Consider the following 23266-nt stretch of genomic DNA (forward strand, 5'->3'; position numbering starts at 1 on the left):
ATCCTAGAAGATAATAAAGCCATTATCTTCTAAAGCGCCCTCTGCAGGCAAGAGGTGACCCCCACTACAGGAGAGCAGAACAAACATCCATAAAGAAAGAAACGGACAATAAAAGAGCTCAAAGATTAAACATCGGTTACAAATACCAAACAATACATGCACAAGGTTTTCCACTGTGGCACTGTTTACAATAGGTCTAAAAAGAACCGGAGCATCTATTCATAGGGATCTGTTCGACTAAAGCAGGGTTTATCTATACGATTGAGACTGTGCAACGGGAGCACAAACGAGAAGACCCTCCATGCTGGGGTAGTGATCTCTAGGACAGATTAAGTGAAAGCAAAATAAAAACAAGACTTGGTGCAGTATATCCAGCACACCTACTTTCTGTGTAAGAAAGATGGGGAAATAACACATATTAGAAGGACGATCAAGACACTAACAAAAATAATCATCTATAAAGGATGAAGGGAAATACGACTAAGAAAAGAGAAATGGAAATGCAACTTGTCTGAGTAAGCCTTTATTCTTTCTACCTTTCTTTTTAAAATTGAGATGGGGTTCTCGGTATGTTGCCCATGCTGGTCTTGAACTCCTGGGCTCAAGTGATCCTCCTGCCTCAGCCTCCTGAGTAGTATGGCATTGTTTACAATAAGAAAATGTTCTGGCTATAGGCGTGTGGCAACAGGCCCAGCTAAACCCCTTCTTTAAAATTCAAGCTTGAATAGCCGGGCGTTGTGGCGGGCGCCTGTAGTCCCAGCTACTTGAGAGGCTGAGGCAAGAGAATCATGTAAACCCAAGAGCTGGAGGTTGCTGTGAGCCGTGTGACGCCATGGCACTCTACCCCGAGGGCGGTAAAGTGAGACTCTGTCTCTACAAAAAGTAAATAAATAAATAAAATAAAATAAAATTCAAGCTTGAGGGTGGCACCTGTGGCTCAGTCAGTAAGGTGCCGGCCCCATATACTGAGGGTGGCGGGTTCAAACACGGCCCTGGCCAAACTGCAACAAAATTCAAGCTTGAAAAAAAATAAAATTCAAGCCTGTTTTATTAGATTCAACAGATAACAAATTGCATTTCAACAAACATAATCAGAACAAATAAAACAGAAAAGAATTATGAAAATCATACATATTTATGTGTGCATATAGGCCATTAATATAAAGTATCACTACTATACTCATAACACTTTGTTAACCCACAATTAGCTAAACAAAGCTGGGTGAAGTAGCAATTTCCCATATTAAATTAGGCTTGAGTTTTGAATCCCTGAAATACTTTGCATAATCTAAAAATAAAGAGGGGAAAAAAGCAAACCACAAAATAGGAAACAAACCTAACTGTATCAAATTAATAACACACAATAATTATTCCTAATGACTTTTCCCAACATACTAGAGAAAGATTTCAAACATACACATAGAAAACACTGTAGAAAGAACAACCATATCCTTATCGCCCAGATCCTACCATTATCATTCGTCCAGCCATCAATACATTTGGATGCATTTGAAAGTTCACATACCAGCATACTTCATCCCAAACACTTCTGCATACGTATCACTAACTAGAGTTGAAAAGTTCATTTTCATTTTTCCTTAGGTATAATTTACATCCAGTGAAATGCACAAAACTTTTTTTTTTTTTTTTGATAAGAGTCTTGCTCTGTCACTGGATTAGAGTGTTGTGGTGCCATCATAGTTCACTACAACCTCAAACTCCCAAGCAGCTGGGACTGCAAGTGCGTGCTACTATGCCCAGCTTGTTTTCTATTTTTTTGTAGAGAAAGGGTCTCGCTTGTGCTCAGGCTGGTCCTGAATACGTGGCCTCAAGCAATCCTCTGGCCTCAGCCTCCCAAGTTGCTAGGATTACAGGCATGAGCCACTGTGCCTGGCCAAAATGCATACATTTAAAGTGTACCATCTGATCAGTTTTTTCAAGTGCATACTTCTGTGTAACCCAAACTCCTAACAAGATAAAAGACATCACCATGTGGTGGCTTATGCCTGTAATTCTAGCACTATGGGAGGCTGAAGCAGGAGGATCTCTTGAGGCCAGGAGTTTGAGATCTGCCTGGGCAACTTAAGGAGACTCTGTCTCTACAAATAACAAAAACAAACAAACCCAAAAGAACCCCAAGCCAGACTTGTATGTGTCTGTAGTTCTAACTACTTGTTAAGACTAAAGGTGTAAGTCACAGTGCCTGGCCAATATAGACTTTTTTTTTTTTTTGGAGACAGAGTCTCAAGCTGTCGCCCTGAGTAGAGTGCCGTGATGTCCAGCTCACAGCAACCTCAAACTCTTGGGCTTAAACTATTCTCTTGCTTCAGCCTCCCAAATAGCCGGACTACAGGCGCCTGTCATAATGCCCAGTTATTTTTTGGTTGTAGTTATCATTATTGTTTGGCGGGTCCGGGCTGGATTTGAATCTACCAGCTCTGGTGTATGTGGCTGGCACCCTAGCCACTTGAGCTACAGGCATCGAACCAATATATACATTTTTTATATTAGTATTGCCACTCCAGTTCTCCTATGCTTACTGTTTGTACTGTGTACCTTTTCCCCCTTCAATGATTTGCTTTTTTTTTTTGGGACAGAGTCCCACTATGTCGCCCTTGGTTGAGTACCATGGCATCACAGCTCAAAGCAACCTCCAACTCTTGGGCTTAAGCGATTCTCTTGCCTCAGCCTCCCAAGTAGCTGGGACTACAGGCATCCACCACAACGCCTGGCTATTTTTTTTGTTGTTGTTGCTGTTTAGCTGGCCTGGGCCAGGTTAGAACCCACCACATTCGGTATATGTGGCTGGCGCCGTAATCACTGTGCTGCAGGGCGCCGAGCCTGTCTGGTCATTTTTTGTTGCAGTTGTCATTGTTGTTCAGCTGGCCTGGGCCGGGTTTGAACCTGCCAGCCTTGGTGTATGTGGTCAGCACCATAACCACTACGCTACGGGCACAGAGCCCCATCCTACTAGTTTCAACCTAGCTATGTCTTAATATTAAAATTGTGCATCTTATAGACAACATATAGTTGGATTTTATTTTTTAATCCAGTCTATAATCTGTGCCTTTTTTTTTTTTTATAGAGACAGTTTCACTTTATCACCCTCCGTAGAGTGCTGTGGCATCACACTACTCACAGCAACCTCCAGCTTCTGGGCTTAGGCAATTCCCTTGCCTCAGCCACCTGAGTAGCTGGTACTATAGGCGCCTGCCACAACGCCTGGCTTCTTTTTTTTGTTGCAGTTTGGCTGGGGCCGGGTTTGAACCCGCTACCCTCGGTATACGGCGCCGCCCAATCTGTGCCTTTTAAATGAAATGTTTAGTCTAGTCTATTTACACTTAATTACTAACATGACTGGATTTAGGACTACTGATCTGTTCTTGAGTCACAGGTACATTTTCTTTTATGTCTTTATAACACCTGCTTTAAAATCTTTCTAATTCTAATATCTGGGTCTGGATCATCTTGGGGTGCCCACTGATTGTCTTTTCCCTTGAACAGGGGTGAACAAAGTACCGCCTGCAGGCCCAATCTGACTCATTGCCTGTTTTTTTGTTTTTTTTTTTTTTTTTGTGAGACAGAGTCTCACTATGTCGCCCTCAGTAGAGTACTGTGTCATCACAGCTCACAACAACCTCAAACTCTTGGGCTTAAGCAATTCTCTTGCCTCAGCCTCCCAAGTAGCTGAGACTACAGGTGCTGGCCACCAATGCCCTGCTATTTTTTGTTGCAGATGTCATTGTTGTTTAGCTGGCCCGGGCTGGGCTGGAACCCACCACCCTCTGTGTATGTGGCTGGCGCTGTAACCACTGTGCTACGGCCACCGAGCCTCATTGCCTGTTTTTATTTTTTTGCCCAGCCTCTCCCTGGCTGTTTTTGTAAATAAAGTTTTATTTTAAACACAGCAATATCTATTTGTTTACATACTGTCTATGGCTGCTTTTGTACAAGAGCAGAATTATGCAGTTTCTACAGGGAACACATGGCCTACAAAAACTAGAACAGTTACTGTCTTTGGGGAAAAAATGCACCAACTCTTGCTCCTGAATAAAGGTCACACTAGGGTGTCCAACCTGTGGCTGCTAGTGAATTATATAGGGACTATTGTGCTTATCTGTAGTGTTGGGTATCATGAAAATTATTCATGGACGTTTTTTGCTCTTCAGCCTGTTAGCATTTGTGTATTTAATACGGTGTGGCTCAAGACAACTCTTCTTTCAATGTGCAACAGAGAAGAAAAAAGGTTGAACACCTCTGGTTCTGATTTTTTACTTTAGCAGGGAGTTAACTTTGTTGAACTCAAGCTCCAAGCTATGTCTTCTTTATGGAGGGCAGCAACTGAAATCTCTTTTGCTTTTGCCTTAGCTGGAGCTCAGTGGAGTTTATACAATATGAAGAGTATGGGCTCCTTGCCTGTGGCTACCTGCTGTCCAGGATTCCCCTCAGTTCCCACAGTTGCTGCTGTGGTTGCTCTGAACTGTCTTCTGATTCCTCAACCTGAGATTACAGGTGTCTATTCGAGTCTCAGTCTCCTTGTAGCAGCTTTGACTAAGACTGTTCTTGGGTGAAACACCATTGCAAGGAGAGGAGAGAATTCACCCATTGTAGTTTCCTTCTTCTAAGTATCATAAACTTCCCTATAGTTTCTCTCTGCTTTTAGTCACTCTATAGTGCCTTTTTTTTTTTTTTTGAGACAGAGTCTCACTTTGTCACCCCCAGTAGAGTACTATACTTTCATAGCTCACAGCAATCTCAGACTCCTGGGCTCAAGTGATTCTCTTGCCTCAGCCTCCAGAGTAGCTGGGATTATAGGCACTCACCACAAGGCCCAGCTGTTTTTAGAGGCGGGGTCTTGCTCTAGCTCAGGCTTGTCTCAAACTCATGAGCTCAAGTGATCTGCCCACCTCACCCAGCCAGCTTCTACAGTGCCTTTAAATAGCTTTCATTCATTCATTTAGAGACAGGCTCTTGCTGTGATGTCCAGGCTGGAGTGCAGTGGCATGATCACAGCTCATCATAGCCTTGAACTCCTCCTGCCTCAGCCTCCCAAGTAACTACAGGCATGCACCACATCAAGTTAATTTAAAAAAATTTTTCTGCAGGCTGAGCGCAGTGGCTCATGCCTATAATCCTAACACTCTGGTAGGCCGAGGCAGGTGGACTGCTGGAACTCAGGAGTTTGAGCCTAACCTGAGCAAGAGCCAGACCCTGTCTCTACTAAAAATAAAAAAAAAAAACTAGCCAGGTGCAGTGGCACATGCCTGTAGTTCCAGCTACTCGGGAGTCTGAGGCAAGAGGATTGCTTGAGCCCAAGAGTTTGAGCCTGCTGTGAGCTATGACCCTATGGCACTCTACCCAGGATATCAGAATGAGACTCTGACTCAAAAAGAAAAAAAAAAATTGGGGGCAGCACCTGTGGCTCAAAGGAGTAGGGCACCGTCCCCATATGCTGGAGGTGGCAGGTTGAAACCCAGCCCTGGACAAAAACTGCAAAAAAAAAAAAAAAAAAAGAAAAAGAAAAAGAAAAAAAAATTTTTTTTTGTAGGGATAGTCTCATTATGTTGCCCAGGCTGGTCTTGAAACTCCTAGGCTCAAAAGATCCTCCCACCTCAGCCTCCTAAGCACTGGGATTACAGGAGTGAGCCACCCTAAATGACTTGTTTTTTAATTTTGTTCAGTTTTTAACTATACGTAAGAGAGGTAGTTCAAAAACGAGCTATCTTACCACTACCAGAAGTGAACATTCTGCATTACTTCTGAACAAAATAATCTTGATTTTACATCCTTAGTAAGATACCCCTTGGGACAGAAAGAAATCTTGAGCCTCATTCAGTATTTTAATTGTTAACAGTAGTATTGGTATTGCAAATTTTGTAATTTTATGTGTATTACAAGATAAAGCAAGTAACTATGTTAATGTTATTGAGAATCAACATTTTCAGTGTAAGGAAAAGGTATGTAAGGATAAATGTTAAAGACCGGGTGTGGTGGCTCATGCCTGTAATCCTAGCACTCTGGGAGGCCGAGACAGGTGAACTGCCTGAGCTCAAGAGTTCGAGACCAGCCTAAGCCAGAACAAGACCTCATCTCTAAAAACAGATGGGTGTTGTGGTGGGTGCCTGGAGTCCCAGCTACTTGGGAGGCTGAGGCAAGAGAATCGCTTGAATCCAGGAGTTTGAGGTTGCTGTGAGCTGTGATGCCTTGGTACTCTACCAAGGGCAACAAAGTGAGACTATCTCAAAAAGAAAAAAAAAGGATAAATGTTAAAGAAAAATTCTGCAATGTTAAACTGCCACTGAAGTTATCATTATATATTCAAAACTTAAAAACATATCATTATATATTCAAAACTTCAATATATTTTCTAGCCAATGAAAGTGCCTAGATGCCATGTCATCCCAATAGGAACAAGCACATTTAACATCCATAGCTTGGATTTTTTTTTTTTTCTTTTGGAGCCAGAGTCTCAAGCTGTTGCCCTGGGTAGAGTGCGATGGCGTCATAGCTCACAGCAACCTCAAACTCTTAGGCTCAAGCAATTCTCTTGCCTCAGTTTTTCTATTTTTAGTAGAGATGGGAGCTTGCTTTTTTGCTCAGACTGGTCTTGAACTCGTGAGCTCAAGCTATCCACCTACCTCGGCCTCCCAAGTGCTAGGATTACAGGCCATAGCTTGGATTCTAAATACTATTTTCCACCAAAAGGAACCAGTTCTGGGACAGGAAAGGCACAATTGGGATGGAATATATTGTGCCAGAAAACTAGAAATCACTCAAAAGACTATAATCAATGAGGGTCTATCAAGAGAACACAAACACCAGCATGAAAGGACTCTCATTGACCAAATCTGGAATTTTTTTTTTTTTTTGAGACAAAGTCTCAAGCTGTCGTCCTGCGTGGAGTGCTTGGCATCACAGCTCACAGCAACCTCAAACTCTTGGGCTTAAGTGACTCTTGCCTCAACCTCCCAAGTAGCTGTGACTATAGATGCCCACCACAACACCCGTTTATTTTATTTTATTTTTTTTGGTTGTAGTTGTCGTTTGGCAGGCCTGGGCTGGATTTGAACCCACCAGCTCCGGTGTATGTGGCTGGCACCCTAGCTGCTTGAGCTACAGGCACTGAGCCCAAATTTGGAATAATTTGATCACAAAAGAATTAGGACTGTAGCTGAATTGTAAACCATTTAAAAAATAAAACTCCATGAAGCCACACTGATATGAAAGAGGAAAACAAAAACAAGACAACAGCAATCATTTTGCCACCATTTGAGATGACTATCAGACAAACTCCTTACTCTAAAATTTAGTAATTAAGGGGTGGCACCTGTGGCTCAAAGGAGTAGGGCACCGGCCCCATATGCCGGAGGTGGTGGGTTCAAACCCAGCCCCGGCCAGAAACTGCAAAAAAAAAAAACAAAAATTAGTAATTAAGAACAATGATTAAGGCTCAGCACCCATAGCTCAGCAGCTAGGGCACTAGCCACATACACCGGAGCTGGCAGGTTCAAATCCAGCCCGGGCCTGCCAAACAAAAATGACAACTACAACTAAAAATATTAGCCAGGCATTGTGGTGGGCGCCTGTAGTCCCAGCTACTCGGGAAGCTGAGGCAAGAAAATTGCTTAAGCCCAGAGTTGGAGGTTGCTGTGATGCCACAAGACTCTATGAGGGCGACATAGTGAGACTCCATCTCAAAAAAAAAAAAAAAAAAAAACAAACAAACAAAAAAACCCCCCCAAAGATTAGAAATCTACACTATGTTTTTAGGAAGAAATACAGTTCATTCTTATGTGATGAGGACAACATCTTTACAGAGGAGTGCCAGTATTAAATGTAGAGGAGATGACAGAATTAGAAAAACTGCTATTTTATAACCCCAATGTAATAATGAATTCAGGAAAGTATTATCAATGAATGCTAAAACCATCAAGTGAATGACCATTGAGAATAGGGTATTTGTATGATGCCAAAGCAGCACATCACAGATATATCAATCACAACAGGAAAATTGTACATCTACAACTGGAGATTTGGCAGTCACTTCCTTCTTCAATCAAGTAGTAAATTGGCATCACCAATCACAGGATAAGCAGCTATTAAGTGTCTCTTGAGCTGATGCTTTATTACACAGTATTGCCCATGAAAAATTCTTGCCCAAAAAGTTTAACCTAAACAAGCCTATAGTCCTAGCTTCTCTTTTACAATTAATATAAGGGATAAACAGTTACATCATATCATAGGAAGAGAAAGATGTCTAAAATGTGGGCCAGCCAGGTGTAGTCCCAGTTACTTGGGAGGTTAAGATGGGAGGATCACTTAAAGCCAGGAGTCTGAGGCTAGTCTAGGCAACATAGTGAGACTGCCTCTAAAATATTTTTAAAAATCTGTACATTCAGCCACATCTTTTCCAAACACTTTGCCAATATTTCGAGCTATTTGCACTGCATTGGTACCACATAACTCACAGTTGAATTTTTGACTTATCCATGGTGTCACAAAAATTTCTGTATATTAGAAAGATAATCACAACTCAAAATGTATGTGAAAGAATGAAGATGTACCTTCACAATAAAAATAAAACAAGAAGTGTCAAAGTGAAATGTCAGATATCAATTCTCAAACTTAGTACTTAAGGAAACTGGACATTTCATACTTACTAACCTGATAATAATACAAACTAGAAGACAATGGGAAAAATACCTCCAAAGTTAGCAGGAAAAACTATTTTCTTTCTTTCTTTTTTTTTTTTTTTTGAGACAGAATCTCACTATAGTGCCCTTGGTAGAGCGCCATGGCATCACAGCTCACAGCAACCTCCAACTCTTGGGTTTAAGCAATTCTCTTGCCTCAGCCTCCCAAGTAACTAGGACTACAGGCGCCTGCCACAACGCCTGACTATTTTTTGTTGTTGTTGCAGTTGTCATTGTTGTTTTAGCTGGCCCAGGCAGGGTTCAAACCGCCAGCCTCGCTGTATGTGGCCAGCACCCTACTCACTAAGCAACAGGTGCTGCCTTAGGGAAAACTATTTTCTTTTTCTATTTTTTTTTTTTTTGAGACAGAGCCTCAAGCTGTTGCCCTGGGTAGAGTGCTGTAGCATCATAGCTCACAGCAACTTCCAACTCCTGGGCTCAAGCAATTCTCTTGCCTCAGCCTCCCAAGTAGCTGGGACTGCAGGAGCCCGCCACAATGCCTGGCTACTTTTTGGTAGTAGTTGTCATTGTTGTTTGGCAGGCCCGAACCCACCAGTTCTGGTGTATATGGCTGGTGCCTTAGCTGCTTGAGCTACAGGCGCCAAGCTGGGAAAACTATTTTCAACTCGAAATCCTACACTCAGCCAATAAGGTATAAAAGCAGATTTCAGGCATTTCAGGGTGGGCGTCAGTGCTCAGTGGGCCCAGGCCTGCTAAACAACCACGGCAATTGCAACAACAAAAAAAATAGCCGCGTACTGTGGCAGAAGCCTGTAGTCCCAGCTACTTGGGAGGCTGTGGCAAGAGAACTGCTTAAGCCCAAGAGTTTGAGGTAGCTGTGAGCTGTGACTCCACAGTACTCTAGGAGGGCGACAAGATTGCAGGAGGAGGAAAGAGAGTTCAGACAGGAAAGGGGGGGGAGGGAACAGCATGATTAAGAGAATTTTACAACACAATCAAGGAATATTAAAGGAAAGAGAAAGGCAATCAGGGACAGTGGGAAAAACAAAGAGCTATACAAGAAAGCCAAGGTTTGAATATGAAGCAGATTAAACCCTAGCAAGGATTTTATGCAGGTGATGGAGTCCAAGAAAACAAAATCCGTGTGACCTTGATTGGTCATTCTCCTTTAAATGGTTCAGGTGTAAAAAGGAAACCTAACCCTAGCATTCACTACTTGGCCTTGCCAAGAACAATATTTACTTATGTGTAATGATATAAATGATGCTGACTGATTTTTCAACTTTAGAATTTTAACCTATGACTTGGCTGTGGCTGCAGGGCAGAAAATAAATGTTAATGATTCTAAGAATGGATGTGGTCAAGTATAGCTTTTAGGAAGCACAAGTTGGTGAGAGAAGGTAGAAAAGTAGGGTTATTAATGTCCTCATCTTATACAGAGGGGAACTGCCATATGGACGAATGCTGATGGAACGAGAAACACTGTTAACAGTTATGGAGAAATGTGAACATGGATCTCAACATGGGGAGGTAATATAAGCTAAGTCATCCTCTTTCATTTCAGAAGGTTAATATAATTCCCTAATGTTGGCAAAGCAAGAAAGATGTATAAGGATACGATTAAATTTTGAAGGTAACCATCAAAGGAACTAAAAGCAAAATGGTTAAAAACTGACATTTCCGGGTCACAGAACAGGAAGGGACAAAGACTGTTGTTTTCAACATAATATTTGACTTGTGACAAAGTGGTTGTAATATATTAATAAAAATTCAAAACTCAAACAACCTTACCCTTCAAGTTTCCTACTGCTCTGATGTTAACATCTAAAATCCTGTATGGGGGCGGTGCCTGTGCCTCACTCAGTGAGCGGGGCGCCGGCCCCATATACCGAGGGTGGCGGGTTCAAACCCGGCCCCCGCCAAACTGCAAAAAAAAAAAAAAAATAGCCGGGTGTTGTGGCGGGCGCCTGTACTCCCAGCTACTCGGGAGGCTGAGGCAGGAGAATCGCCTAAGCCCAGGAGTTGGAGGTTGCTGTGAGCTGTGTGACGCCAGGGCACTCTACCGAGGGCAATAAAGTGAAGCTCTGTCTCTACAAAAAAAAAAAAAAATTAAAAAAAATTAAATAAAATACAATCCTGTATGATCCAGCTTCTGCTGCCCTTTCTGACCACCCCTTTGCTCTTGCTAAGCTCCTGCCAAACTCTAGGCCTTTACACATGCTCTTCTCCTTCTGGAAAGCTTTCCTGCACCTTGCCCACTTTTGTTCAAACTTTGGCTGAACCAAGGTTCCCAGCTGCCTCCTTACGAAAGGCCTCCTCAACCCAAGATTGACTCGTCCCCCCCTTACACAGTTCTGCATTGCTTAAAAAATGGGGATACATGGGCGGCGCCTGTGGCTCAGTGAGTAGGGCACCGGCCCCATATGCTGAAGGTGGCGGGTTCAAACCCAGCCCCCGCCAAACTGCAACAAAAAAATAGCCGGGTGTTGTGGTGGGCGCCTGTAGTCCCAGCTGCTTGGGAGGCTGAGGCAAGAGAATCGTGTAAGCCCAAGAGTTAGAGGTTGCTGTGAGCTGTGTGACGTCATGGCACTCTACCAGAGGGCGGTACAGTGAGACTCTGTCTCTACTACTAAAAAAAAAAAAAAAAATGGGGATACATGCTGAGAAATGTGTAATTAGGTGATTTCTGTCATTAAGCAAACATCGTAGCATGTACTTATACCAATCTAGATGGTACAGCCTACTACACACCTGTATGATAGAGCCTATTGCTCCCAGGCTACAAACCTATACAACATGTGACTGTACTGAATACTGCAGACAACTGCACCACGGTGTAAGTATTTATGTATTTAAACATATCGAAATTTAGAAAAGGCACAGTAAAAATATATATGATAGTATAATCTCATGGGACCATCATCTTCGTGTAGCACATGACTATATGGCATCATAATGAGCCCCACTCCCATACTTGTCCTTCTGAGCACTGAAGTACTTGTGTAATTATTTAATATCTATCTCTGCCCCAAACTCCATAAGGAAAGCTACCAAATCTGTCTAGGTCACCTTATCTCCTCCCTAACATATGGCCTGAGGTACTATAGATACCTCACACCACTGTGGAATGAATGGATGACAGCTGGATGTACAGTATATCAGGAGCCACAGAACTCAGTACTTAAACTGAACTGTGGGCGGCGCCTGTGGGTCGTGGGTAGGGAACCAGCCAGCCCCCTATACTGAGGGTGGTGGGTTCAAACCTGTAGAAGACTGAAACTGGACCCACACCTTTCACCATTAACAAAAATTGATTCTTGGCTCGGTGCCTGTAGCTCAAGCGGGTAAGGCGCCAGCCACATACACCAGAGCTGGCGGGTTTGAATCCAGGCCGGGCCTGCCAAACAGCAATGACAACTACAACCAAAAAATAACTGGGCGTTGTGTTGGGCGCCTGTAGTCCCAGCTACTCGGGAGGCTGAGGCAAGAGAATCACCTAAGCCCAGGAGTTGGGAGGTTGCTGTGAGCTGTGACGCTACAACACTCTACCAAGGGCGATAAAGTGAGACTTTGTCTCTAAAAAAAAAAAAACAAAAACAAAAACTGAACTGTACTGGCCAGATGAAAAAGATACTACATGTGAAATGACCCTACCATTTAGAATTAAGTGCTGGTATAACAGACCTATGAAGCATGTAGTGTTTCACAAGAATGTCAGTGAGGAAGCCATTCAATATGTCATCCAAAGTCCTGGTGTATTCATTTGAGAGATGTTTTGTGGCTTGGAGTGGGATACTGCCAGTGGAGATGGTGAGAAATTGTTGACCTCACAGGACTTGCTGGCAGATTAGAGGACAGTAGGAAAAAAAGCTCAAGGATGACTCCAGAGATCTAGAATTTTGGACTGAATCATTGGGTGGATGTTGATGTTATTTACCGAAACAGAGAAAACGGGATGAGAAGTAGGTTTGAAGGGGAAAAGAAATTCACGAGTTCTGTTAGGGACTTCTTAAATTTGAGATTCTTATGAGCAACTCAAGTGGATGCTGAAGAGGCCATCAAATGTGGAGTTCAAGAGAGAGGTCTGAGATACAGAAACAGAGCAGGTGCCAGCAGCATGCAGACATACCATCATTCAGAGTGATGAAAACACAGAAACAATGGAAATGCCTTCTTCACTACATTAAAGCATAGCCATACAATGAAATGTTATTTGCAATAAAAATGATGGTATAAAAATATTACCCAGATTTTACCTATAGATGGCAGATTTATTGGCAATTTTTTTTTGAGACAGAGTCTCACTATGTTGCCTCCAGTCTAGTGCCATGGCATCACAGCTAACAGCAACCTCCAACTCTTGGGCTTAAGCGATTCTCTTGCCTCAGGCTCCCGAGTAGCTGGGACTACAGGTGCCCCATTAACACCTGACTATTTTTGTTGCAGTTGTCATTGTTGTTTTAGCTGGCCCAGGCCGGATTTGAACCTGCCAGCCTCGGCGTATGTGGCTGGCGCCATAAACATTGTGCTATGGGTGCTGAGCCTTATTGGAAATTTTTAATTTTTCTCTCTATTTTCTGAAAAGCATTTTTTAAATTAAACATGTATTACTTTTATAATAAGAAAATACAATTAAGTGATTTTCATTTTAGGGAAAAGCAAAGATATAAATCCCTTTTTATTGACAAGGACAGATATCTATAACATATTGTTGAGGAAAGAAGGCAAGTTACAACAGCACATACTTTATAATCTCATTCATCTAAAATATGTATGCATGCACGAAGGCAGATAAGGAAGATTCTAGACAGTGATTTTCAACTGGTGTGCTACGAAACATTGTGCCATGAGAGGATCTTCAGTGGGCCATGAAAATTTTTAAAGATTAATTAAATTATTTTCAAAAGAAGTTTAAAGCACAGTTAGTACATACTTTTTTCTTACTCTTCTTTTTGAACATAATTTTAGCGTGCTGCGTTAGTTTAACTATAGGTTCAAGTGTGCCATGAGATAAAAATGGTTGAAAACACTGCTCTATGAGGATCTTTTTCTTTTTTGTGTGTGTTTTTTTTGTAGAGACAGAGTTTCACTTTATTGCCCTCAGTAGAGTGCCATGGCGTCACACAGCTCACAGCAACCCCCAACTCCTGGGCTTAGGTGATTCTCTTGCCTCAGCCTCCCGAGTAGCTCCAACTACAGGCACTCGCCACAACACCTGGCTATTTTTTTGTTGCAGTTTGGCCGGGGCCGGGTTTGAACCTGTCACTCTTGGTATATGGGGCTGGCGCCCTACTCACTGAGCCACAGGTGCCGCCCCTCTAAGAGGATCTTTAAAATGCCAACAAGCAAAAGTAACTCTTAGGCTATTACTCATCAAGTAATTTATGTGGTATTAAAAAGTATTCTTAAGCAGTTTTATCATAGTTGCACTATACTTTGCAGGGTATTTGCAAAACACTGTTTCATAAATGTCTGACATAATAAGATGCAATAAATTTTAAATGTCATTGTGTCTTTTACTGTGCTTTCTCCCACTTACTAGTCGCTTTGACCTCTTTCCCCCACATAACTAGTCAGGTGCTAACTTTTTGCATTTTTCTTTGCAGGCATTAGGTCTTACTACCATGTTGCCCAGGCTGGCCTTGAACTCCTGGGATCAAGTAATCCTCCTCTTCCTGCCTCAGACTCATGAGTAGCTGGGATTATAGGTGCATACTACCACACCTGACTAAAGTGCTGTTTTCATATTTGTAGTCAAATGGTATCACACATACAGGTGTTCTTAACCTCCTTCTGCCATGGACCCTTTAGGCTTTATGCACTTCTCTTCAGAAGAAATGTTTTGAATGTAAAATAAAAAGCACAGACATCGATTAACAACAGTAAATCATTAAATAACCAGACCTTGAGATGGATCTAATAACTACCCTAATGCAGTAATGAAGTAATTATAAACATATATGGTATTTCAAAATATTTGTAACAACTACAATATGATACAAAAGCATCTCTGATCTCTCTCGGTGACACTCACGTGTAGTCCAGATACTACCATGGTCTGGTGCCTATAATTGCCAATGAAGGAAGAAATGTGGATTTTCAGTGAGAGGTCGGTGAAAATAAAGATGGAATGTTTTTCCCATCCATAGTCACAGACCTCCCCTGAATTTCTCAACCCCAGAATCAGAGCCTTTGGTCTAGAAAGATACATACCAAATGTATCTATGCATTTTCTAAGTTTTCTACAATGATGTTTTACTTACATAATTAAATAGAGAGCTAAATAAACACTATGTTTTTGTTTGTTTTGTCTTAGAGCCCGGCAGGATGAGTAAAAAATTTTATACAATTGATTAAAAGCCACATTAACATTTTTAACAGAGTGACAGCACTTAAAAAAATAGACTTCCAAGCTGGGCACAGTGGCTCACGCCTGTAATCCTAGCATTCTGGGAGGCAAAGGCGGGTGGACTGCCTGAGCTCATTGGTTGAGACCAGCCTGAGCAAGAAAGAGCGAGACCTCATCTCTAAAAATAGCTGGGTGTTGTGGTGGGCACTTGTAGTCAGCTACTTGGGAGGCTGAGGCAAGAGAATCGCTTGAGCACAGGAGCTTGAGGTTGCTGTGAGCTATGATGCCACTGCACTCTACCAAGAGTGACAAAATGAGAATCTGTCTCAAAAAAAAAAAAAAAATAGACTTCCAACCTTCCCTAATTACTTAAATGTCATCATTTCCATGTTCTTACAAGCCAAAAACATCCACTTGTTTAGTAGAATTATTTACTCTGGAGTTAAAAAGAATAAAAAGACAAACTGTCACAACTGCAGACATTTGTCTATTTTTTTTTTGCCAAGTGTAATTCCAAAAACAGTTGAAAATAGTACAGCAAATTAGTACTTAATATGGACTAATACATTCCATTGTTTATAAAAACACAAAACCCAGAAACACATGTGAATTTGTATTTTAAAAATAAGTTACCAAATATGTGCAGAGAACATAAAATACAACTTCAAAAGTAATGTTTAAAATTACATACTAGAAGCCCCAAAGAAACCAAAATGTTTTAATGTTTTCTTTTTTTGTTCTTTAATGATTTAAAAAATGATTCACACAGAAAATAAGCTCATGCTTGAAAGTGTTCAAGTTTTTTTTTTTTTTTTTTTAGACAAGAGTTTCACTTTGTTGTTCTCGGTAGAGTGCTGTGGCGTCACAGCTCACGGTGACCTCCAACTCCTGGGCTTAAGCGATTCTCTTGTCTCAGCCTCCAGAGTAGCTGGGACTACAGGGGCTCACCACAACACCTGGCTATTTTTTTGTTGCAGTTTGGCCAGGACTGGGCTTGAACCAGCCACCCTCGGTATATGGGGCTGGCGCTCTACCCACTGAGCAACAGGCGCTGCCCTCAAGTTTATGTTTTAGCAGCAATGTGAAATGCTGCAAAAGAGATGTTGACAAAGTAAAATGTGCATATCTCAGAAGCATGCTTTGCTTTCTTTCAAATCTAAAAATAAAACCTTTGGACTGCCCTATTAGTAAGTCTAGAAAATGTATGCCTTTTTTTTTGTGGAAAGCCTTCACAAGAAACACAGGAATAAAAATTTCGTCTTCTTGGTTAATAGGACCAAAGGATATAAACATAAACCAGATGCCGATCCTTGTTTCTCTACAGTTCCATTCTCCCTCAGGGCTCTAGTTGGGCTTCTGTTGTAAAATTGTTCCCAAGGCACAAGGTGACATGTTAAATGAATGAACATGGTCTACACAGAGCAACACGGACCTGGCTCAAAACCCAAGTGGTGAGTAAAAAAAGTAAGCTGCAGACTGTTTCATACAGTAGGGTATCAGACTGTAAAAATATGCAAAGCACTTTAGCATACAGCACACTGCATGTATAATACAACAGAAACTGCATAGAAAATAACTTGATCTGTAGGGGATGGGCCACCTAGGAGATACAGGGCAAAGAGTGCAACTAGGGGGCTAGGATTCAGCTGGATCTGTCATACTTGAGTTCCATAAAAGGCTGCTAACAGAAATAAGTCAAACTGCTAACATTTTCTAAGTCTGGGTGGAAACTACATGAGTAGCTACTACAAGAGCAGTACTTAAGAGCAAAAAAGAACAAACAGCAAGAAAAGGGGAAACCCTGTCCTCATGGGTCCCCTGGGTCTCGTGGAACAGAAATGAAGAGAAAAAAAGGTTCTGTGAAGAGACCTGGAATAGAGTGGGAGACTCAGGGCACCAATGGATGGGGTAGGAAGGCAACAGAAGGTGGCTCAAGGCAGATAGTCTCCAGAGCAATGTGGAATGGGGGGTGGGGTGGATGGACAAAGCACCTTACATTGCCTTCTGGGACATGGGGAACATCTCAAAGCATGATGTATCCTGCTAGGAAAGCTGGGCCTGTTCAGCATACCTGGTGCTGTGGTGCCTGAAAATCTGCTGACTGTAAAACTTGAAAATGGGAACGCTTTCTTCCACACAGCCTGACTTAGTACTACTGCCTCATCCCCACACACCGAATTACTCTGAACAGACTCAAGAGATTGTCTCCTATCTGAGCCTCCATACCTTCTGGGCCTTCCTCTCTCCCCATGAATGCTTTCTCCTTGACCTGGCTAACATTTCCTTATTGTTCAGGTCTCAAGTGTCATTTTTCAAAGTAGTCTCTTCCCTGACCTCATCCCCTAGTCTAGGTGGGATCCTCTCTATATTTTTATGTGCTCCCTTAGTGGCTGGTACTTTTCTCCATTACAGAAGTTGGCCCCTTGTAAAGTCAGGGCCCATTTGACTTTCTCTACCTCCCATAGACCAGAAGATAGTACTAAGGGTAGGACAGTTCACAGCAGCTAGCATAGTAACTGACACATAATACCTGCTCAGTTACCACGGGTTAAATGAATAAAGTATTTCTATACAGAGTACAGGAAAAGATGGGGGGGAAAAAAAAGAGTACAATAGTCATAGAGAAATGAAGAATCAGCAATGTAGTCCTAAATACTTCTAGGATACTCCTTATGCATATCACAACACAAATGAGGCAGGAAGTCCAGCAGCTGAGGGAGAATCTCCAACCCTGAGTCCCAGCTACCACAACTTAGAATGCTCCCAAATTAAAAATGCTCCGTTTTCTTCAAGATTCACAAAAAATAACTGGCTGAAGTTCCCTCATTAAATAGAAGGTCCTGCTTCATATACCCTGCCCACAAGAGGTTACATTTGATGAAAAACAAGCTTCCTAAGTTTTGCTTTCTTGTACTACGAACTACTTCCTAGCCTAATTAACAGCTCTCTAATCTCTACAAATAGTACTCACAGGCATAAATTTGTGTGCTTAACTACTCATATGTACTTTTTTCTTTAACAGTTTGAAATTAAAAGTCCATTCCTGATTTAGCAGTATCTATGAAAATTTAAAATGTATACACTGCTGAGCACAGTAGCTCATGCCTGTAATCCCAGCACTCTGGGAGGCCGAGGCAAGTGGATTGCCTGAGATCTAGAATTCGAGACCAAGCCTGAGAGTAAGACCTCATCTCTTAAAAAAAAGAAAAAATAGCCGGGGCGTTGTGGCAGGGGCCTGTAGTTCTAGCTACTTGGAAGGCTGAGGTAAGAGAATCATTTAAGCCCAAGAGTTTGAGACTGCTATGAGCTGTGAGCCACAGCACTCTAGAGAGCCACGGCACTCTACTGAGGGCAACAAAGTGACACTCTTGTCTCAAAGAAAAAAAAAATGTATATACTCTTTGACCCAGCAAGATCTACTTCTAGGAATTTCTACTAAAGATAAACTTGCCTGTGAGCAAAATGGTATATGTAAAAGACTATTCACTACAACATTAAAAAATTAAGAACACAAATACCCATCAATAGAGAACTGGTTAAATAAACCATAGTACATCCATGTAATATACTTAAACCCAACCCTAAAAAAGAATGATATGGCTCTACATGAACTGATTCCAAACAATCTCCAAGGTATACTAACTAAAGGAACAAACTTTACAAATGTGCATATTTTATAGTTTGGGCAAAAACACCCCCACTCTTGCTTATGTATACACACAAACTAATATAATTTATACAGACAGAAAGCAGAATAGTGGTTGCCGAGGAGGTGGGGGAGCGGGTGGAGGAAAGAACTGGAGTTAGTGTTTAATGGGTATAGAATTTTAGTCTTGTAAGATGAAGACAGTTCTGGAGGACAGTGGTGATAATTGTACAACAATTTGAACGTACTTACTGCCACTGAACCGTACACTTAAAAATGATTAAAAGGGTAAATTTTGTTATGTATATTTTACCACAATAAAAATATAATACACACACTTTTTTTTTTTTTTTTTTTTTTATTTTTGGCCAGGGCTGGGTTTGAACCCGCCACCTCCGGCATATGGGACTGGCGCCCTACTCCTTGAGCCACAGGCGCTGCCCATACACACACTTTTTTTTAAAAGAAGAAATTCATAATGATGGCTGCTTCCAGGGAGAAAAATCAATGCTTGAAAACAGGGTAGTAGGGAGACCTTTTGCTCTATAACTTGTCATATTGCCTTTTCATTCTGTAGCAATATACCTAAGTATAAAAAAATAATTAAGAAAAACCCCCAATCTTATATAAAAAGTCTTGCCTTTAATCATAAGTCATTTATTATATCCCTCTCCTTTAAGTAAAATTTATTTTTGCTGGGTGTTGTGGGACATACCTGTAACCCTAGCACTCTGGGAGGCCAAGGCAGGAAGATGGTTTGAGGTGAGGAGATTGAGACAGGCCTGAGCACAACGGACCACATCTTTACTAAAAATAGAAAAATTAGCTGGGTGTTATGGCAGGTGCCTGTAGTCCCAGCTACTCAGGAGGCTGAGGCAGAAGGATCACGTGAGCCCAGGAGTTTGAGGCTGCAGTGAGCTATGACAGTATTCTAGCCCCTGGTAACAGAGCACAACCCTGTCTCAAAAAAAATTTTGTTTTCAGGCTCGGCACTAGTCACATGCACAGGAGCTGGCAAGTTCGAATCCAGCCTGGGCCTGCCAAACAACAATGACAACTACAACCAAAAAATAGCCAGGCGTTGTGACAGGCTGTAGTCCCAGGTACCTGTGAGGCTGGGGCAAGAGAATTTCTTAAGCCCAGAGTTTGAGGTTGCTGTGAGCTATGACACCATAGCACTCTACCCAGGGCAAAAGCTTGAGACTCTTGTCTCAAAAAAAGAAAAAAAATTATTTTCAATCCAAGTCAGAATTCCATTCGATTTTGAGGATATTTATTAGATTTAAGTGATGGAAAGTCCGAAGATTACACCTGTTACCCTAAGAATACATTCACTGGCTTGGCGCCCATAGCACAGTGGTTACAGCGCCAGCCACATACACTGAGGGTGGCAGGTTAGAACCCAGCCTGGGCAAACTAAACAACTGCAACAAAAAAATAACCGGGCATTGTGGCGGGCACCTGTAGTCCCAGCTACTTGGGAGGCTGAGGCAAGAGAATCGCTTAAGCCCAAGAGTTTGAGGTTGCTGTGAGCTGTGAGGCCATGGCACTCTACCAAGGGCAACATAGTGAGACTCTTGTCTCAAAAAAAAAATACATTCATTAAAAGCCTATCTTATTTTTATCAGCTATTATAGAAAGGCTTCAAAATCATCATAGAAGAAAATTATCATTTTTACCAGTACACAACTTCTTTCATTCCATCGTAACCAAGCTAGATGAATATAGAACTGTTTCAATGGAAAAAAAGTTACCATCTTCATAATTTAAAACCAATTACATGAGTTGGAAAACAAATTATGCTTATGTCACGGTCTATCCTAAATCTCTTAACTAGCATGTCAGAATTTAAAGCATGCACATATAAACACAACCTTCTGGATTCCTCCTTATTTATCTAAAACCTGCTTTTGTGATGATCTGCTATTTTCTTGAGTCTTCTAAAATGAACACTGTAACCTTATCTCCAGACAAAAAGAAGGTGCTACTTCTGGGCTCAGCCCTACTCCTGGCTCTAAGCAAGTGCTCAATATTTGTTGCACATATTACAAATGTGCATATATATTTTTTTTTTTTTGGCCAGGGCTGAGTTTGAACCCACAACCTCCGGCATATGGGGCTGGAGCCCAAATGTGCATATTTTATAGTTTTTATAGAATAAAGATTATCTGCAGATGGGCCTGTCATTAAGCCCCCTAAAGAAAAAAATTCGGAAATATAGCAACTTTACAGAAAATGTAGGAAAAAAATTTAAGAGATACGTTCTTCACTTGAATAAATCAGCATTTGTTAAAGGTGATGATCAGATGACTGGTTCACCAAATGGTTAAGACACAACTGGCTAAGTGGGTCCTAGACTTCATCCTATCCCACAGTTAAATACAAAAACAGGTATTTAAAAAAACACAGGAAAAACACAGGACAACTTACCTATAAGGTTCTTTTTGTATGTATTAAATATTGTGTGAATATAGCACATTACCAATTTTTTTAGGAAGAAAAGAAAATAGAGGTGACTATTAATCTGTTCTTAGAGTAGGAAAGGACTTTGTAAGTATATAAACAAAAGACCTCGTAACAAATTTTTTATAACAAAAAGACAAGTGGAATCAGGACATATGACAAAGTAGGAAAAATATCACATGATGCCAAAAAGTTAATCTTTAATACATTAAGAATTCTTATAAATCAATTTAAAAAGACATATCCTGATGGAAGAATGAATAGAGAACAAGAACAGGCAATTCATGAAGACCAAATACAAAAAGGCCAATGATTACTGAGGTTCAGCTTCAGTAATAACTCACGAATACCAACTTGAAAGATGTATATCCAATTCTGAGAAGGACTGGGAAAATAACACTTTCTCAGACTGTCATGGGAATTGGGATAGCCATTTTGAAAGGTGATATGGCAGTACCCACCAGCAACTCCAAGTCTAGGCAGCTGTTCTTCAAAAAGACTGGCACATGAGGAAGTTCAATCTCGCAGTATTTTTAATAACAAACCATTGGGAAATCCGATAGAGGGACGATGAAATGCATGATGGTAAGTCAGCATCAGACTACACTGCTATTTAAAAGAAATGAGGCAGAAATAAATATGTGAGATGGATAGATGCAAAATATGTATATGTAAAACCATCTTCTTTCTTAAAAACACAAAAAGTGCATACTATAGTCTTAGAAGATTCAGAAGGATCTACATTAAGGTATTAACAGCAGTTACTCTGAGCAGTGGGAGCAGAGGGTAAGAAGGAGATTTCATTTTTTTTGAGACAGAGTCTCACTGTGCAGCCCTCAGTAGAGTGCCGTGGCATCACAGCTCATAGCAACCTCAAACTCTTGGGCCTAAGCGATTCTCTTGCCTCAGCCTCCCAAGCAGCTGGGACTACAGGTGCCCACCACAACACCCAGCTATTTTTTTGTGGCAGTTGTCACTGTTGTTTACCTGGCCGGGGCCAGGTTCGAACCCGCCAGCCTCGGTGTATGTGGTTGGCGCCAGAACCACTGTGCTACAGACGCTGAGCTGGAGCTTTCATTTTTTTACTTGATAAACTTTTAAGTGGTTTGATCTGATAAAAGCATCTATTATTTTTGCAATTTTTTAAAAGGTAAAAGATGAAAAATAGTAAGATATCGAACATTTATCTACTAAACACAGGTTTTGTCTTTTGAGAATTCCCTTAAAAGTTCCTTGAAGCTCAAATGGCTGTACCTTTCCCATTCATAAGCAGTAAGAGATTTAAAAAAGAACTCTTCCTCTCTATATTTCTTAGGAGAAACTGTATATCACCACCACTGCCTCTTTTATAAAATCCATTCGTAATCTGAGACTATTAAAAAATAAAACCACCCTCAGGACTAACTAACATCTACCAGAAGAAACCCATTCACAGCCCATACTGCATTTAGTCCACACAATTTCCGAGACAAAGCACAAAACACTAGCCATACAACTCCCACAAGCATAAATACGTGGAGTGGAGTACAAAGAACATCCTGTCAGCCGAGGCCAGCGCAAACCCCGCAGCAGTAAAGGGGAATGACAATTTGAGTCACAGGATCAGTAGAACCAAATTTGGGACTTGGAGGCAGCTTGATGCCCTTCACTTCCATCTACATGTTCTATTCTCTTCCACCCAAACCTTGCCCCCAACATAATCCCCAAATGGGCTATTTGTCATGGATGTCTACAACAGCTTTATACTGAGGTATCAGAAACCACACTCAACCTTCCTAGTGCCGCAGCCCTTTAATACAGTTCCTGTGGGTTGAGAACCACTGCACTAGAGAAACACAACAAAGTGCTACTTGGATTGCACTGGAATCACAATGGTAACATATGCAAAAACTCACATTTTTTTTTTCCTTAGGAAAAGAAACGAGAAAAAATTCAATTGAAACATTCTGCTTTACCACAAGAATTTTTGAAATCCAGGTGTCAAAACATCAAATGCGGGCCAGGCAGGGGTGGCTAATGCCTGTAATCACAGCACTCTGGGAGGCCAAGGAGGGAGGATAGCTTGATGCCAGGAGTTTTGAAATGAGCCTGGGCAATAAAGTGAGGTCCTGTCTCTACAAAAAAATTAAAAATTAGCCAGGCATGGAAGCAAGA

General features: G+C 41.4%; 1 protein-coding gene across 3 annotated transcripts in view; it reads right to left on the reverse strand.

Annotated features, from left to right (window-relative positions):
* Window positions 1-23266, reverse strand: part of MECP2 (methyl-CpG binding protein 2) — a 74300-nt gene that overhangs the window by 44377 nt on the left and 6657 nt on the right. Inside the window, exon 2 of one of the 3 annotated variants that reach the window (XM_053579364.1) lies at window positions 21574-21721. The exons of the other annotated variants lie outside the window; for them this stretch is intronic. The gene's annotated coding sequence lies outside the window, so the exon portion shown is untranslated. The remainder of the gene's footprint in view (window positions 1-21573; window positions 21722-23266) is intronic. 3 annotated transcript variants of the gene reach the window in all.

This window comes from Nycticebus coucang, chromosome X (genome assembly GCF_027406575.1).
Source record: "Nycticebus coucang isolate mNycCou1 chromosome X, mNycCou1.pri, whole genome shotgun sequence".
Classification (NCBI taxonomy): domain Eukaryota; kingdom Metazoa; phylum Chordata; class Mammalia; order Primates; family Lorisidae; genus Nycticebus; species Nycticebus coucang.